We start from the raw sequence: 20,180 nt of genomic DNA on the forward strand, positions 1-20,180 counted from the left end.
TCGACCTCGCCCAGGCCGGCGGTCAGCCTCATCGTCGCCCAGATCTGGGTGACGGTGAGGCCGACCGCCGGCCTGGGCGAGGCCGAAGCTGACCCCCCTGATCACGACGACTTCCAAATCCAGAAAAGAGAGCGAGCGAACGAGCGGAGGATCGGAGCTTACGTGGAGCAGGAGCGAGCGGCCCTGGCTTCCTCTCGGTCGGAGCGAGCGAACGAGCGGCCGGCTTCCTCTCGACGGCGACGAGAGAGAGTTCGGAGAGAGACGGCAGATCAAAGAGATGAGAGGAGACGAGAGACATGTTTTGAAGAGAACGACTTCCTCGTAAATGGTTCGAGTTTTGTTCAAGAAATGAAAAACCAACTTTTTTTTGGTTCTGATTTCTGGTTTCAGAACCGGTTCTGGGACAAAACTTGTCCCAGAAATAGAAAAATAAAATTACGTTACCAAACGGGTTTCTGGTCCAAAACTGATTTCGGGAACAAAAAACCAGTTCTGGACAGAACCAGAATGGTTATCATGCGGTACCTTGGCCTCTTCTTCATCCTTTGTTTTGGATGCCTTTTTGATTTGATCATCCTCTTCCAAATTCACTACCTCAGGTGTAGTCTTTGGAGGATTTTCTTGAACCGGTTCTTTGTTTCTGACTGGGTCTTCAATCGGTGTTTCGGTAGCATTTGAAGCTCCTATATTTGGAGTAGTAGGACAAGATCCTCAAGATACGAGAATAAAGGCCTTCATTTCTGCCATCATTGCAACCATTTGGATCATTTGATTCTCGACTTCAGTTAGTCGAGTACGGGTTTCTTCTTCCACCATTCTAACTTGTAGGCTAGTCCGAGGTCTTTTACCCTCCGTTGCTAAACAACCTATTTTGCCAAAAAAAGACCTGATATCATCATAGTAAACTGATTATGAAACCCTACATTCTTTTAATTGTATGGTTTCATGAGATCGTCAAGGATAAGAAATCCTATACAAGTCTTAGCCTTGTATAAAATTCTTCATCAATGTCTTTCTTAAAGAATCATACAATTCAAAGAATTGCAATCTATGGTGATTTATTTATATTTTGAAATCATGTTTTGAAATTATCTATGCATGTTTAGAAAATGATCAATCCATCATTGCATATAAAATTTGAAATTGTTTGACATCATGATTTTAAACTCAAATGGGAATCTAAATCATCCAATCCTAGGCTTCTTGCTAGCTAAGATAGCTTCCGCCTTTTGATATTCTTCCTATTCCTTGGCTCGAGACTCCCATTCTTTCACATCGATCACGTGTCACACCCCGAACCCTATGGCGCGCGAGCACCCCAACAGTGGTCGATATAATTGCGACATCCCAGGAACATCGCCGACCCAACACCCAACACAGAGATCATTGCACATGCGGAAGCAATATAAACACCCGTACAGTTAACACACGTGACCTAGGATAGCTCAAACAGCAAACAACAAGATTGTAAAATATACATATGCATTAACCAGGAAACATATACATTACCAACGAACCGAGCATTCAACAGCTTTACAAACAAGCTTAGCAAGACGAGCATCCAAAAACCACCGACACAACAAAAAGGGACAGGTGGTTGGGTTAACTTAGCTCCACTACAGGTCGACCTATCTTTCAAAAAGTGACCGGTCAGACCCACTAAACATAACCCCTAAACTAGCCTTATGGCACCTAAGGGTCATCCTCCACCTGACCATCTCCTGAGTCCTCTGACTTGTTCCCCGGAGGAATCTGAGGATCGCGGTACGGACAAATCGCCTGCAATGGTTGCACAGCCTGCGGCTCCTTAACCGGCTCCTTGAGATCAACGATCTCACCATCAGGAGGAACGATCGCCGAAGGGTCCCACTCGCCAACGCCATCAAAGGGGATGTCAAAGCTTCTCAGCGGACCGGTCTCCTCTAAGCCATCTCGATAAGTCCACGCCACATACGAATAAGGCTTTAGGTGTACTCCGCCCTCATCAACCCAAACAACGCTCGAGTACTTGACATAAGCTCGATCGTCTCCTAAATGATACACCACCTCTTGCTTATCCATGTGACTAGGAATCCCAAAATGAGGAGGCGGACTTCCTGGGTTCATGGCTGGTGTCTGAAATATTGGGTTTTAACAATAATGAGACGAATCTCAGCGAGTAAAACCCCCTAAACCTAAACTAGGCTAACATGCACCTCCTGATAGGCAAACGAAACACATACAACGGTATATCAATCAATTAGCCTAGGCCCTCGGGCCTAGGTCGGTCACACCAATGACCCTACAGGTTAGGCATAATATACTGGTACCCATGGCACATACGCGATCACACTTAGTCACACGTATGCCATACGCATGCTCACACTTATCAGTGCCTGCCTCACACACGAATCACCGGTACGCACATGCTCGCACACTTGCCCGTGCACTCTTACACACATATGCCACCAATATGCCATGCTCATGATCTGGCTCAATAATGCACACTGGCACACTGCTCAATTTCTCATTTAGAGCTCGACCCGCGTAAAATGCATCAGGTCTATATCAATTCCAACACTTCCTGGCCCGCGTAAAACGCATCAGGCCCAGTGTCTCTAGCCCGCGTCAACACGCATCAGGCGTAACACCGATCTCCTTACGGACCAAAACCCGCGTAAAACGCATCAGGCTAGCCGTCTTCCGGACGAACCGGGCATCGTCCCGCGTAAAATGCATCAGAACGGTTTCAACCCCGCGTAAAATGTATCGAGGCTCTTAGTGATCACACATACACAGCCAGTTTTATCTGAACCCCGCGTAAAACGCATCAGGGTAATTAGGGGTGATCACATGCTCATGCCAGGCACGCATACTCGCAAACTTCTCATTTCAAGCCAATGCTCAGCATGCGAAATGCGTGGCCATGCAGTCCCGCACTCGGGTAATGATGCAACGTACAATGAGCATCAAATTCCAATCATAGGCACAGAGACAATTATGCCAATTCAATGTGCATCTCAACATGCCCAATTCACATCATGACGTGCTCAAATGCCACCAATAATTTGATTAAACGCTCCGACAACTGAATCCAACATTCGAGCAACGACACAATACATAATGAGCACTCAATTCCAATCATAGGCACATAAATAATTCATGCCAAGGTCAATGTGCGATACAACGTGCTCAGTGCCACCAAGAGCTTGCTCACTTCAACCACACGTGCCCAATTAACATGCTAGCAAGCCCAATTATTCAATGCAATACAATCTTGCATGGCACGACTTTGACACACACAAATCACATACTTGGGCAATATAATTCACGCCAATTATTGGCCAATCACACGCCGCACTAATCTGCCACACGAAAACGCAGCATGGCAATATACAATTGAGCACAATCAAGCACAACTAATCACCAAAACCACCAAACAAGGCATGCTCGGGAATTATCCTCATTAGACCCCAAATCGCCCAAACTTAGGCCAATTAATCCCCGGTATGAACAGCCATGAACCAGGTCTGTCTAGGCCAATAATTCTCCACATACACGGCCAGTTAATCCACCAAAATCATCACAACACCAGCCACTAGGATCGGCACCATAATTACCCCTAAATTAGTCGAACTTGGTCCCAATCAATCCAGATAAGGCAGCCACCAATTATCACATTCTCGGTCAATAAATTACCCTCAAATATTCCATTAAGCTCCCCAAATTACTCCCAAATCAGCCACTAGTCCATAATCCAATAATTAAGCCCTAACGGTCTAATTAACCCTTAAATTGTACTAATCAAACACTAAATCACCCTAAACCCGTCTAGAAATGCATAATCGTCCTAATTAGGGTTTAGAGGATTATACTCACTTAATCCTAAGCTGAACCGGCGGTGCTCGGCGGCGGGCATGGTGGCGACGAGCGGCGACCTTCGGCGGTCGGTCTTCCACGGCGGCGGCTCCGGCGTGGTCCTCACGCCGAACGAGGGAGGGAGAGAACGGCGAGAGAGTGAGGGGGTGATCGGTGAGGGTGGCGGTGCACGGCGAGTGGCGGTGGCGCGGACGGTGGCGCTCCTCCGGCGAGCGGCGGCTCTCGGCCGAGAGAGAGAAGAATGGGTGAGATTGAGAGGGAGAGAGAGATGGCCGACGAGAGGGGGAGGGAAAAATGAGGAGAGAGAGAGGGTGAGAGAGAATATAAATTATTGGGGGTGTAATGATGAGGTTTGACCAATCTTTGGTTAATGCCCATCTTGCCCTTACAATCAAAGGTTAGGATTAAACCTTATCAAAATATCCAAGGGCATTTTAGTCCAAAATATTTCTAAATTATTGGGCTGAAATATCCAATTAAATCCCCAAATTGCCCTCCAATAATTCTCCCAAAATTCGGAATACCAAAAATAGGCCTAAGGGCAAAATCATAATTTTCCGGTTCCGGACCGAATTTCCATTTTTCGACCGTACCAATCCCAAATATGACTGGCCACACTAAAATGACGTCGTCCTCGCAAAATAGTCGCGTACGCCCACGAAATTTGACGCCCAAGTCCGGATCCAATTTCGCGATAAAAATTGCTCAATTACAATTTTAGGGTCTCTCACTAACGGGCGGCTGTTTAGGAGGTTACGCGTATCGACCTAGGGTTACTCGAGTCATGACGGTCTCGATTATCGGGAGAACGCGAGGAATTATCGCTAGTTCCGGAGGTCGCAATCGTTCGGGTTAAGTTCGGGATTTGCTCGCCACACGTACCCTCGGTCGTGCGGAATCACCCGCAATCCGATCGTATGTCATTGGCCAAACTAAATCCGTCACCTTCCTAGGATCGGCCCACATTGGCACAAAATATTTTCTCGTCATTTCTCGGAATCGGTGCTCGATTCGCGATCGGTTCCCTGGTCCACGTACCGTTTTCCTAGTTAGCCATTCCCTATTGGTTAGTATCCCGTGAAGGATCCGTTCCGGGCGAGACTCACTAAAATTAATTGAGGAATAATATCAATATCATTGATCCCGGAAATGGGTCAAAATTCAGGATGTTACATCACGACCTCTTCCGGGACGTAGGGTTCCACTCCAGGCATGCTTGGAACAATGTATTCTGGAACATACTCCTCCATAGGATCCGGTACCACGCTCAACGGGACATATGGCTCGACATCAATTGGACGCTTATTTCCTATCCATTTGATGTATTCTTTAGAGGCCATGCAAATCTTCATGTCTTCTTCTAAGCTTTTTGGCCACTCGATTATTTGTTCGAGTGGGTTATCCAAAGATAAGATGATGTTGTGAATTTTGGCTTGAAGGACATTCTTCTCCTCTTCGGGTATAATTCCACTTGGGATGTCAAAGGCGAACTCTTCGGGATTCCATACCGGCGGTACTTGTTGAAGTATCCCAAATTGTCTAATAACCCTTAGAGGGCAATAAACTGCTTCTCCACTCAAACCAAGCAATGGTACCGTATTTCCCTCCCGGCTCATGATCTTCACCTTATTAATTTTTAGCCAATTGATCCGCCATTGGATTTAATCAGGAGTTAAGGCCCTAATGAAATTGGCCCAATCTAAGAAAGATTGTTTGGGTAATTTGCTTTGGATACGAATATATCGTTCAATTGGATTTATCGCCGAACAAATTTCGCGAATGTTCATGAAACGGCACCAAGGTCGAATGTGTGAGATGAACCATAATGACAAAAGACCAGTAGAAGCTTGAAAGATACCTTTCCCATGATTTTGGTATGTGTTTAAGGAGATGATGGTTTGGGTAAGAAGCATATTAGAGAAGTCCCATTTAAGACATGCTTGTCTTGCGATCATAGCCACTAAAGGGTCTAATCCCGTTCTAGACACGGGGAATAGAACAAAGCCGAAGAAAGCTAGAATGAATACCCGAGCTGAAGCGTTTCCCATTTCCCTAGGAAGTTTTGAAAAGTTGTCAACTAGGAAGGATAATGGAAATCTACCCGTGTTTGATTTGATTAACTTTTCGATTTTGGAAGTTTTGAAGTTGAGGAATTCAGCTAAGATGCTCACAGGATTAAGTCCAAAAGGTGGCTCTACGACCCTAGGTTTAGAATTAATTCCAATGGCGGCTTGATATTCTTCTAATGTTGGCACCAATTCATGCTCTCTAAGATGGAATATGGCGGTGGAAACCTCCCAAAAATGCGCCAAAGCTTGGACTAAACTGACTTTATGTTCCACATGCATAAGTTCGAGAAGGTATCCAAGTCTTTCTTGGACATAAGTTTGGTTATCCTTGGACATGCCTTTCCACCAAGCAACAAGTTCCTTTCGAGGAATGGGAATTACTTGGATGTCTAGTTTCCTCATTGAGCCTAATCATGCAAAAAGATTTGTCATTAATCACCATGAATTGCGAATCAATTTTAATGGCTCCATTTCATTCATATGTCCTTTTGAGATAAAACGGAGGTAAAGTACACTTGCATGCCTCGAAAGTAATGCAAATATCATTTTAAGTCCGTTTAAACCTTAAAAGGGCATATAGTTGAGCTTATGGATCAATTCAATATGTGATGTAAATGCCCATTTTATCATACTCCATTTAGGCCATAAAGTCCTAAACTATAGTTTGCAACTTCAAACACATTGAAATAAGCATTTGAATTACATGAGAAATCCGCCATGGACCTATACATTTCATCTAAAAATGAAAGAATGGTCAAATGGAGTATGACGCTTTAATCATGCATTCTAAAATGAAAGGGCATTTAGACCAAGCATTGAATGTCATTTAGGCATTTTTTTTTGAAAATGTGCCAACTAACATGCATAATTGTAAAGGAATGGAATGGAACGATACTTGCTTACCATGATATTTTGGTTTGGTTTTAGGTATACCAACCATAAAGACAAGCGAATGCAATCAGTGATGTTTTGACGCCTAAAAAGGGTAGGATATGCCAATAAGCAATCGGCCTAAAGCAATGGAATATTATTTCACCTCGGTGATCGGCATTGTATTTAAACGATCTCATGAGCAATCAACCTATAGTGTCGCCTAAACACATACCTCCTAAAGGTAATCCTAAATGTAGCCGGGGTTGGGCCACGGGTGGTGTGTGCTAATGGTATAGTGCTAAAGCAATTTAAAAACGTGCATAGCAATTAATGACCAAATAACACTTCTAAAATTCATTCAAAACACATTCAATCCCAACACCAACCTGCAAAACAATGGTTAACAAAGACAACACCCCTTATAACACCTGCCTGCAAAATCATTTAACACTATCATTAGCGGGACGTACCTGGGATCCTTGCAAGCACAAAACACAAGCATATCATTCTATCTAGGGCTAAGTCCACTTAGAAAAGGTTCATTATCCCCAGCGGAGTCGCCAAGCCTGTCGCACCGCGCTTTTTGGGGGCTTTCGGGATTTGCGCTCTAAGGAGGTATTTCCGTGTAGGGGTCTCTCCCAGACCATACCTCACGTGACAGTGGAAGGTGATTTCTAGATTTGTGATTTTGAAGTCGCCAATAGTCATTATTGGTAGGTAGACTAGAAACCTAATCGAGGTACGGGAGAAATACCACGATTCTACGAACCAGAGATTCTGAGTACGGGGACTTGGTTACGTTATTGATCCCGAATCGAGATCCCTAACGCTCTTTCGGTACCTAAGAACGATATGATGTCTAACGTGTCAAGCGAATTACCGAGGCTTACTCACTAATCCTATCCGTTCTAATCGCAAGAAAGACCAAACAAGTATTAAATGCACAATCAAAATCAATCAAGTCAATCAATCCTAAGTGGTCTCTAAAACGAAAGTCAATCAAAACACCCAAACTCTAATGAAGCTCTAAAAGCTTATTCATTTCATGATTTACACATTTTTAGGGTTTTAGGATTTTTTAGGGGTTATAACCCCTGAATTTGAAATTTTCCAAAAATGCCACTTGGGCACTTTCGAAAATTCAAATTTCACATTTTATGGCTGGCCACGATGATTTTGGACCATTATGTGAATTTTCAAAACTTTTGATTTTTGATTTTTTTTTTCGAAAAAATTCTATTAAAACCTAGAATTGATTTTTTATGGTTTTCCGAAAATTTTTATGAATTTTCCAATTTTTCAATTTTTTATTGATTTTCCAAATTTTTCAAAATTTTTATTTGTATTTTCCGAATTTTCGGAATTTTTGTGAATTTTCTGAAAATTTTTGGATTTTTCTAAATTTCCTGAAAATTTTTGAATTTTTATGAATTTTCTAATTTTCTGATTTTCTAAAAAAATTCTAATTTTTTTATGATTTTTGAGATTTTTTTATTTTTTTTAGAAATTTTTTAAATTTTCCCACCGGGCAGGAACCGGACCGGCCCGGTTAAACCCGGTTCAACTTGGCCGAACCGGGTGTCACCAGCGCCGGTCGCCTGTCGTCTTCTCCGGCGAGACCAAGGCCAAAAACGGCGCCGTTTTGATTGATTTTCATTGAGGCATTTTCACAAACACCTGATATGCACAATTTCCAATTTAAGATTTTCGAGGCCGCCGGTTTGAGCTTGTCGCCGACGAGCCTCCGGCGACCTTTTGACCATTCTGACTGATCCACGATGAAGTCCATGTTACCTATTACCAATCTAGCCTAATCGTTGTGCCGTCGGACATTCGCCGGCCAGCAAAAGACCGATCAGAAAATGTCAATTTACCATTATTCCTGACCTAACCTTACAAGAAGCTCCGAGTTCATATTTTCATCGTCCTAGCCGTCTACATCGATTAAAATGATTTCCAGAACATCAAACAAGGTAAGAACAGACTGACTTGATAGGCATATAGCCTCGGCGATGCTCCAGTGACGTCACTTGAGCTCCGGCGAGATGGTTCACGGGGGGGCCGACTTGGTTCATGCATTTTAATGCCCAAAAATGCAATTAAACAAGATAAAAAATGATCAGAAATTGATTATAAGTATCAACAAACTCAGATTCGCGAAAGAAAACACACAAACATGCATATCAAGATTGAAATTGAATTCTAGAAAATTTAAAAAAAACTTACCCTGAACCGACTTTACCTACTTCGTCCGATGATCAAACGAAATTGTCGAAGTGATCCGCGCCCCAAGGGTTATTCCTCGACACTTGGTCTTCACCCTGGTGGCCTTGGCCTTGCCGAAACAGGTCTGGATCGGCCGGAAAATACTCGTTTTCAGGCGTTCACAGTCAGCTTCGTTCTGGTCTACCCGAGGAGGAGATCCTCCCTAGACGGTCGATTTGCCGGCGCCGATCACTCAACCTGGGGATCTCCACTCCTCTTTCTCTCTCTAGATTTCCAGCTTTTCCTCTGATTCTCTCTCTCTCTCTCTCTCTCTCTCTCTCTCTGTCTCTCTCTCTCTCTCTCTAGCAATCTGTTGAACACCATCCTTTCTCTCGAGTCAGTTTTTTTCGTTTTTTCTCTACGATTTTTCCCGCTCAAAATTTGTTGGAACCGAACTCCGATCGGTTGGGATGAATAACTGGTGCCAGCTGAATATTTTCCAACTGGCCAAATCAATTAAAACATGATAATTTGATCGGGAATGATCGGTGAAGTCGCGGGTTTAATTCGGTTTTTCTGGGTTTAGTTCACGTTTTGGTAAACCTGGTGAAGAAGATGACCTACCCGGGTCGGGTCGGGTAGACCCGGTCGACCCGACAGACCCCGGTTGGTCTAAATTCACAACTTCGACCCGATTTTAACCCAATTTTCCAAATTTAATCCCAAAATTGAATTCCCTATCATATTCCGAACCCAAATATATAATTTGCCCCAATTTTTATTATAATTGTGTCTAAGATTTTCTCATTTTTATATTCGGGTCAATAGGGTTTTGTTCAATTTGATATCCTAATGACCTGATTAGGTAAAATTGATGCTAAAATTGAATTACCCACATCTGATTAACCCTAGAAATGATGATCTCATATTTCGAAAATTTCATATTGGGCACGATTCCCAATTTGGGTTCAAAATTCTCAATTTTCAATCAAATTTTGGGGATTTGTGATTTTTATGTCAAATTGTGCAATTGGACCGATCATTATGCAATTCAAGGTCCCAGAATCAATTGTTGTGAAGACACTATAACTTAAAAATGACTAGAAAACACTTAGGCTCCGTTCGTTTGGCGGAAAATATTCTCCTTTTGGAAAATATTTTCCCGGAAGTCATTTTCCTGAAAAATGTTTTCCTGGAACACAATTTTTTGGTGTTCGGCTAAAATCTGAAAAAGTCTCGGAAAATATTTTCCGTTATTCGGTATAGAAATGATTTTCCTTCTTGCAATACTTTTAATATTTTTAATATTTTCTTTTTTTTTCTTTTCTTTTGCTTCTTCTCCCGTAGGTCGCCGCAACAGCTGCGGCCGCGGCGACCGGCCGGGCGAGCTCGAGCATCGCCCCAAGCCAGTGAGGCTCGAGCTCGCCAGATTCCGGCGAGGTCGAGCCTCGCCGGCCTGTGGCGAGGCTCCGCCTCGCTTGATCCGGCGAGGCCGGCGAGCCCGACCTCGCCAGATCCGGCGACCTGGGCGAGGCTCGAGCCTCACCCGAGGTCGCCGGAGCCTCGCCGATGTCTGGCGACCTCGGGCAAGGCTCGAGGTCGCCGAATCTAGCGAGGCCCAAGTCGCCGCTGGCGATCAAGCAGCCCGAGGAGCCTCGCCCACGAACAAGAAGAAGAAGAACCCACAAACAGCAACACCAGAAAACAAAACAATCAAAGCATCAGCAGATCCGGCGACCTCGAGCCTCGCCCGAGGTCGCCGGAGCCTCGCCGACGTCTGGCGACCTCGGCGCCCGAGGTCGCCGGATCTGGTGAGGTTGGAGCTCGCCGACCTCGGGCGAGCTCGGCCTCGCCGGATCTGCCGACCTGGGCGAGGCTTGAGACTCGCCCGACGTCGCCAGACGGCGGCGAGGCCGAGGTCGCCTGAGGCCGGCGAGCTCGGGCCTCGCCACTGGCCGGTCGCCGGCCACAGCGCTGAGGAAAGAGAAGAACGAAAAAATGAAAAAAAAAATTAGTGAAGAAGAAGAAGAAGCAACAGCTATGGAAATTGATTTCTGCTTTTGAAGAAGCGGAAGTGATTTTCCATAGGCTTAGGCTATTTTGTGAGGGGGGAAGGAAAATGGTTTCCCACGGAAAACGTTTTCCGCCCCCCGAACACCGGAAAATATTTTTCGGGACAATATTTTTCCCGAAATGAACACAGCCTTAATTGTATTTTTGGTTCAATTCGGGTTTAATTTTGCCCAATTTTGGGAAAAACATATACCCGATTGAGATTTTTAAAAATTGACAATGTATTCATGAAATTGGATTTAAAATAAGACTAATGACTATTTTTATGGAATTTTATGATTCCATTTGCTATTTTTCTTGATTTTCTCACCTATTTTGACTAAAAGAAATTAAGGAAAAATGCTAAAAAAATATTCTTTTTGGTTTAGAAATAGGTTTCTAGGCTTGGCCAAGATTCCTAGTCCTAATTTTGAAATTTTGAAAATATGAAAAAAAAAATGAGCTAAAAATTAGGTGTCAACAAGAAGACGACCGGCGCCGGCGACACCTGGGTCGGTCGAACTGAACCGGGTTGAAGCGGGCCGGTCCGGTTCATTTTCTCAACGAGAAAATTCAAAAAATAATAAAAATTTCCAAAAAAAATAAAAATTCAGAAAAATAAATAAATAAAATTCAGAAACTCGAAAAAAATTCAAAAAAATAGAAAATTCATAAAAAAACAGAAAATTAGAAAATTTCATAAAAATTAAAAAAATTTCAGAAAATCCATAAAAATTCAAAAAATTTAAAAAATACAAATAAAAAATGTGAAAAAATTTAGAAAATCTAAAAATTTGGAAAATTCAAAAATTCACAAAAACTTTCAGAAAATCATAAAAATCAATTCTCGGTTAATGAAATTCTCATAAATTCAATTTTCAAAAAAAAATAAAAAATTTCAAAAATTCACAAAATGATTTCAAAACACTGTGGCCAATCTTTGAAAATGAAATTTGAATTTTTGGAAGTGCCCAAGTGACATTTTTAGAAAATCTCAAATTCAGGGGTTATAACCCCTAAAAAACCTAAAACCCTAAAAAGACACAAATCATGAAATGAACAAGCCTTTAGGACTTCATTAGGGTTTGGATGTTTTGGTTAGATTTCATTTTTAGAGACAATTTAGGATTGTTTGGTTTGATTGACCTTAATTGCGCATTTAATTCTTAATTGATTTTCCCCGCAATTAGAATGGATAGGATTAGTGCGTAAGGCTCGGAAACTTGCGTGACACGTTAGACATCGTATCGTTCTTAGGTACCGAAACGGCGTTAGGGATCTCAATTTGGGATCATTAACGTAACCAAGTCCCCGTACTCAGAATCTCTAGTTCGTAGAATCTTGGTATTTCTCCCGTACCCCGATTAGGTTTCTAGTCAACCTACCAACAATGACTAGTGGCGACTCCAAGATCGAAAACTTAGACTAAATAGGAAAATACTATCCATTGTCACATGAGGTATGGTCTGGGAGAGACCCTTACACGGAAATACCTTCTTAACGTACAAATCCCAAAAACCCAAAAAAAAAAGCGCGGCGCGACAACATGGCCCATCCTTGACTAGGCGCGAGCACCGTTTGCGAACCTTTAGTTGCCTTTGACAAACGACCCTGCAGCTTCCCTTGGCAGGCATCCCTTGAGCTTCCTCACACCCCTAGGGCCTCTGGAACTTCTTGTGTAGCTATGTAATGATTGTATCGGTTCAAATATCACCGTTAGATCATGAGGGGATCAACGGATCAGATTAGACCCACACTTATATATAGAGTGGATCCTCCCCCTTCATTTGTACATGCTCATTTGCAAGGAAATACTACTACGCTGCTTTCTCTCCATTCTTGTGAATCGAGTGTGTGTGTGTGCAAAGCTGACTTGTGAGTGATTCTAAGGCGGCACGGGTGTGGGATCATTGTGAATCGACCGACCCGTGACAAGTGGTATCAGAGCTTTTGTTCATAGCGCAATGGATGACCCACGTTCCAGTGCCGCGAATGTCCAAGGTGAAGACCGCGAGGATCGTGGAAGGGTGACCGAGAGAGTTGGCGTCCAAACCAGGAGGAGTCATGCTACCTCCAGCTCGAGGGATCAAATGGGTGACTTGGAACGTCGAATGACGACATTAGAGGGAACTGTCATGGACGTCAAAGGGACGGTCGATGACCTCCAACAAACCGTCGAAGAAGTAGAAGTCGAAAGGGGAGAGCTCTTGGCTGAGATGCAAGAGCTCAAAGCCGACATGGGACAGCACCGTGACGAGGTGTTACAGCAACAGGATGAGACCTGGTAGGCCACGATGGCAGCCATGTGCGCGGAGATCACCGAGCTCAAGGGGAAGCTCGCGGAGGTAGAAACAGCACGCATGAATGGGGTGATCACCGTGCAACCACGTATGAAAGCACCCAAGCCGAGAGAGTTCAAAGACTCGTGGGTGGCCAAAGACGTGGACAATTTCCTATGGTACATAGAGCGGTACTTCCAGGCCACGGGAATGAATGACAACACGATCCGGGTAAACACAGCAGCAATGTATTTAGCTAATAATGCTTTGCTGTGGTGGTGTCGCAGGTCAGACAATAGGAGTGGCGACCCTATTACGACCTAGGCCAAGTTCGTCGAGGAATTTCAGCGGAACTATTATCCCGCCTATGCGAATGAGGAAGCTCGCGACGAGCTCAAGCGCTTTGAACAAAAGGGCACCGTCCGTGAGTATGTGAAACGGTTCTCGGAGTTACTACTCTAGATTCCGTCAATGAATGACACAGAGGCGTATCATCAGTTCATGAGAGGCATTAAGCCGTGGGCCAAACAAGAGCTCAAACGGTATAACGTGAAAGATCTCACAATAGTCACTTCCGTGGCGGAGTCCCTAGAGGAACCTAAAGCTTCGTTTACAACCGAGACCGACTTTCGTCCGAGGGATAGGGCCAATGGCGAGGGAGACCGGAACAAATACAAACGTCCGAATGGAGGCAAGCCAACACCGGCACCATCTAGGGCCCAACCGGAGTCGAACGGTTGGGGACAACGGAAGGTAAGTACCTTTAAGTGCTTCTTTTGTGATGGGCCACACATGGCTCGGGAGTGTCCTAAGAGAGGCAAGCTGACGGTCCTATGCAAAGAAGATGAGCCGAAAGAGGAGGCACGGTTGGGTTCGCTGCGAATCCTTAGTTCCATTAAGGTCAAGAAGGCAAAGGAGTCCAAAGGGGTGATGTTTGTGGACGTGAAGATCGGGAGTACCACGATACGTGCACTCGTGGATACCGGTGTGTCCAACCTCTTCATATCCTAAGAGGTTGCGAAGAAGCTGAATCTTCGGGTCAAGAAAGGAGGAGCCGGGTGGCTCAAAACGATGAACTCCAAAGAAGTCCCGACTGGCGGTGTGGCTAGGGATGTGGAACTTCATCTTGGTCCATAGACCAACAAGGAGGACATCGAGGTAATCCCCCTTGATGATTATGATCTCGTGCTTGGTTTAAGATTCCTTGATCGTATAAATGCAAGCGTAATGCCCTTTGCGGATTGTATATGTATTCTGGACACGCGATGCCAATGCGTGGTCCCGATCCATTGCGAGTCGGGACGCGATCGGAAGATGCTTTTGGCTATGCAGCTTAAGAAGGGAGCGAACAAGGGCGAGTTAATCTTCCTGGCAACCTTGAAGGTCGAGGATATTAAGGGTAAGGGCAAGGAGAGTGAAGTTCCAACCGAAGTGGCCCACGTCCTCGATTCGTTCCAAGATGTGATGCCGTTCGAGCTACCTAAGAAGTTGCTGCCTCGAAGATAGGTGGATTATAAGATCGAGCTGGTGCCCAATGCTCGACCACCGACCATGGCACCCTATCCCGTGGCTCCACCCGAGTTGGAGGAATTACGGAAGCACCTCAAGGAGCTGCTCAATGCGGGATACATTCGGCCGTCCAAAGCTCTGTTCGGCGCCCCGATACTATTTCAGAAGAAGCACGACGGGTTCCTCCATATGTGCATCAATTACCGAGCATTGAACAAGCTCACTATAAAGAACAAGTATTCGACCTCCTTCATTGCAGACTTATTCGATCAGCTTGGTGAAGCTCGTTGGTTCACCAAGTTTGATCTTCGATCGGGTTACTACCAAGTACGGATCGCCGAAGGGGACAAGCCAAAGACCGCATGCGTAACACGATACGGGTCATATGAGTTCCTTGTCATGTTATTTGGCTTGACAAAGCGCCAACCACATTTTGCACTTTAATGAACAAGGTACTTCACCTGTTCCTTGACCGGTTTGTTGTGGTTTACCTTGACGATATTATTGTCTATAGCCGAATGCTCGAGAAGCACTTAAGGCGAGTCTTCCAGGTCTTGTGTGAGAACGATCTGATCGTTAAATGCGAGAAATAAGCCTTTACCCAACGGGTGGTACCGTTCTTAGAGCGTCTCGTTAGGGATGGACAAGTACGGATGGACATGGCCAAGATATGTACCATTGTCAAATGGGAGCCCCCGACCAAGGTAATTGAGCTGAAATCGTTTTTCAGCCTCACAAATTACTATCGACGCTTTGTTAGGGAATATTCAAGTATCACCGTGCCACTCATGGATATGTTGAAGAAAGAAAGGCCATAGGAGTGGACGGATCGATGCCAAGAAGCGTTCGATCGGCTGAAATGGGCCATGACCGAGGAGCCAGTGTTAGTGCTGCCCGATCATGTCAAGTCATACGAGGTAGAGATTGACGCTTCCGATTTTGCGATAGGTGGTGTTCTCATGCAGGATGGACACTTGGTGGCGTTCAAGTCTCGGAAGTTGAATGAGACCGAGCGATGTTACACTGTCCAAGAAAAGGAGATGACCAAGGTAGTATACTGCCTTCGTATGTGGAGACACTATCTCTTGGGATCGAAGTTCGTCGTGCAGACGGATAACCTGGCCACGAGCTACTTTCAGACCCAAAAGAAGTTAAGTTCGAAACAAGTTCGGTGGCAGCACTTCCTGGCCGAGTTCGATTACGTGCTAGAGTATAAACCAGGAAAGGCCAATTCAATGGCCGATGTCTTAAGTTGGAAGACGGAGTTGGCCAACATCATAAGTTGACCTAGCTGCCCATGGATCAACCCTATCAAGGAGGGGCTCAAGCACGATCCAATGGCTTGACAACTACTTGAGTACGCACAGGAAAGCAAAACTAGGCAATTCTGGTGGGAGGACGATCTCCTCTACACCAAGGGACGGCGACTATATGTGCCGCTCTACGGGAAACTAAGGAAGGAAATGCTGTAAGAGTGCCACGATTCTAAATGGGTGGAACGTTCGGGATCCACCGCACCATGGCGCTCATTGAGGACCAATACTACTGGCCTCACGTGTGGGATGATGTCGAGGTGTATGTGAAAACATGCCTCGTGTGCCAACAAGATAAAATCGAGCAACTTTCACTGTCGGGACTCCTCAAGCCACTTCCCGTCTCGGAACGTCCATGGGAGAGTGTCTCCATGGACTTCATTGAGAATTTACTCAAGTCCAAAGGATGTCGGACCCTCATGGTCGTAATGGACCAGTTCTCCAAGTATGCAACGTTCATGCCCGCAACAAAGGATTGTCCGACCGAGGAGGCAGCCAAACTATTCGTCAAGCACGTCGTCAAGTACTGGGAAGTCCCACGGACGATCGTGAGCGATCGCGATCCTCGGTTCACCGGGCGATTTTAGACCGAGCTCTTCAAGTTGCTGGGGTCGAACCTCAACTTCTCCACGAGTCTGCATCCCCAAACCGATGGACAGACGGAGAGGGTGAATGCACTTCTAGAAATATATCTCCGGCAAAATGTGAGCACAACGCAAGCAAATTAGGCGAGACTGATTGATGTAGCTTAGTTCTCGTACAACCTATAGCGAAGCGAGTCGACAAACTAGAACTCGTTCGAGATCGTGACGGGGCAGCAGCCGCTCACTTCGAGCACAATTGTCTCGGGCTATCGGGGATAGCCCATCTGCGTACAAGTTCGCCAAAGAATGGCATGAGCAATCGGATTTAGCGTGGGCATGCCTACACAAGGCCTCCAAATGCATGAAGAAATGGGCCGACAAGAAGCAACGGCACATGGAATTCCAGGTCGAGAACCTAGTATTGGCCAAGCTACACGCGGTCCTCCAATACAGGGACGTGTACAAAGGCTTGATTCATTGTTACGAGGGGCCTTTTCGAGTGCTCAAACGGGTTGGAAAGGTTGCATACAAGCTGAACTTACCACCGAAGCTCAAACTGCACCCGGTGTTTTATGTAAGTATGCTTAAATCTTTCCATGTAGATGAGAAAGACCCAAACAGAGGGAAGTCGCAGCGAGCATCGCTTCGAGCAAAAATCTCGTATGACTGAGATATCAAGTGCATCGTGGCTGATCGGATCATACAGAAGAAGTATCGGGCACCAAGGCGAGAATACTTGGTCCGCTGGAAAGGTCTTCCGGAGAGTGAAGTAAGCTAGGAACCCTCCAAAGCTCTTTGGCAATTTCGAAAGCACATTGATGTATTTCATGCCAAAGACGCAACGAAGGCGTCGCCCGATTAGGTGGGGGAGAATGACACAGCCCAAGGGAAGGAAGGGCTCCGAGCCCATCCTTAAATGAGACATGTCCCCTTAAGTGCATGGGACATAGCCCATTTGTACATGGGACGTGGCCCATCCGTGACTAGGCGCGAGCATCGTTCGCGACCCTTCAATTGCCTCTGACAAACAACCCTGCAGCTTCCCTTGGCAAGCGTCCCTTGAGCTTCCCCACGCCCCTAGGGCCTCTGGAACTTCTTGTGTAGATTTGTAATGATTGTATCGGTTCAAATACCATCGTTGGATCATGAAGGGATCAACGGATCAGATATATAGGGGACCCTCCCCTTTTTTTTTGTACATGCTCATTTGCAAAGAAGTATTATTACGTTGCTTTCTCTCCATTCTTGTAAATCGAGTGTGTGTGTCTGTGCAAGGTTGACTTGGGAGTGATCCTAAGGCCGCACGGGTGTGGGATCATTGTGAATCGACCGACCTGTGACACTTGGCTATGGATGGGCTGGTTTGTTCAGACAATACCTTGTGGACTCTCCCTACATGTGGTGGCCATCACACGTAGCAGAGGTTTCTCTTTTCAGGTACTTGTTCCCTTTCTTTTAACTCACATGTGACAAATCTTACCTTGATTCTTTCACGTTACCAACTTTTTATCTTGCATACAGGGCTTTGCATGAACACGAAAAGAGGCCCAAGGGAGGATTTACGAGGCTCCAATTTTTCCTGATGGTATTCATATCGAGCTTCGATTATTTTCTGGTGCCGGAATACCTTTTCCCAAAAATCGTTTACCTCTCCGTCGTCTCCTTTGCCATCACTTATGGGCTGAGTTTTGCAGCTTTGACCTCTACCCTCTTGCATGTCGCCCTTTACCATGGAAAGTAAGTTCATTTTTATCTGTTTTCCCCTTTGTCTTGTTCAATGTATCGTTACTTACATATACAGTGTAGATTTAGTACAAATAATTTTATATTTGTCAATTACTCAACTCAATGAAAAGATTTGGTTTTCCATGAATTATTTGATCAAGAACAATCTAGCAAATGTGGAAGAAAACGGCGGGAGGCGATCACCGCGGAGACGTGCACACAAGGCTAATGAAGCAAAACTATGAAGCAATACCTTAGTGGTGGTTTCACGCTATCTTGATTATAGTGTTTGGACTTTCTCAGTGGGTTTGTGAAGGTTTCGGCAAACAGCGCCAGCTGCCTTGGTGGGGACTCCTTCTAGAGTGTAGGATTGCGCTATTCTTCACATTACCAGTTAGGATCATCACAGCCACGACAAACATTGTAATTCACTTAGCTAGCAACACAAGAATGCGATTTAAATTAATAGGTAGACACCAAAGAAGAAACATTTCTGATACACAAAATATTTTGTCGTAGACGCTAGGGCTAAATGTGATCACGGAGTTGGCCATAGGATTTATGTATCCGAGGAAGCCTCTCCCCAACGTAGCCTTCAAGACGTACGGCTACATCAGCATGGCTTAAGCAATCTCATTTCTTGGAGACTTCAAATTAGGTCACTGCATGACAATCCCTCCGAAGTCGTTGTTCGTTGTTCAGGTTTATTACATCACAGCACGTTGAAACTTTTCAAACTCCTCCCTTTTCTCGCTTTGGACCTGCTCATAATATTGTGAACTGCCCAATTCCACAGTTGGTTGGGACGATCCTCGCTTCAAGCGTCTATTTCGGCACCGCATGGTGGCTAGTCACCAGCACCGACCACATATACGACAGGTCCCAGCAACCGCATGGAAGCCCATGGACATGCCCAGGCAGCCATATCTTCTACAGCGCCTCAATCAATCATCTGGGCAGTCGTCTGCCCGCGCGGGATATTTGGAAAGTCAGGGGTCTATCCCCAGATGAACTAGTTCTTCCTTATCGAACTGCTCGCCCCTGTGCCGGTCTGGTACCTATCGCAGCAATTCCCCAACAAAAAGTGGATTCAACGCATAAACATGCCAATCATCATAGACGGTGCATCACTCATTCCACCGGCCTCAGTCCTGAACTATACGACTTGGGGTGCGATCAGGATCTTCTTCAACTTGTATGTTTACAGGAGGTTCAAGGGTTGGTGGGCACGGTACAACTACGTCTTATCGTCCGTTCTGGATGCCGGAGTCGCCGTTATGGCAGTGCTCCTCCATTTCGCCTTTCAATCAATACAAGTCCACGATCCAGAGTGGTGGGGACTTGTGGGAGATGATCAGTGCACATTGGCTCAATGTCCTACAGTCCCAGGGTTCAAGGTTGAGGGTTGTCCAATTATAGGTTAGAAGTTTGCGTTGGATCATTCTATGCATATGGCTAAAACTGTCCTTAAACTCGATTCACCTGAAAATTCAAAGGACGTGATATCGGCGATTACCATACTGGAAATACATCATGTTGGGAGAATGAGTTAGATTATATATCAACAAATGTTATGTACTCAAAGAAGAAGGGACAATAGTATTTGGTTGCAGTAACCATGATAGATATTACACGGCCCTCTCGTGTGATAGCTATCACAATCAAATTATAGTAACTATCATCAAAATGGCAACGTCATTTCTCTCTCTCATT

General features: G+C 45.1%; 1 pseudogene; it reads left to right on the forward strand.

Annotated features, from left to right (window-relative positions):
- The window catches only part of LOC115670816 (oligopeptide transporter 1-like), a 48,698-nt pseudogene extending 28,807 nt beyond the window's left edge, over nucleotides 1-19,891 (forward strand).
- Nucleotides 19,892-20,180: the final 289 nt, after the last annotated feature.

The sequence above is a fragment of the Syzygium oleosum genome, unplaced genomic scaffold (assembly GCF_021117445.2).
Source record: "Syzygium oleosum isolate NSW1041296 unplaced genomic scaffold, Sole_v2.1 Sole_v2.05, whole genome shotgun sequence".
Taxonomy (NCBI): Eukaryota; Viridiplantae; Streptophyta; class Magnoliopsida; order Myrtales; family Myrtaceae; genus Syzygium; species Syzygium oleosum.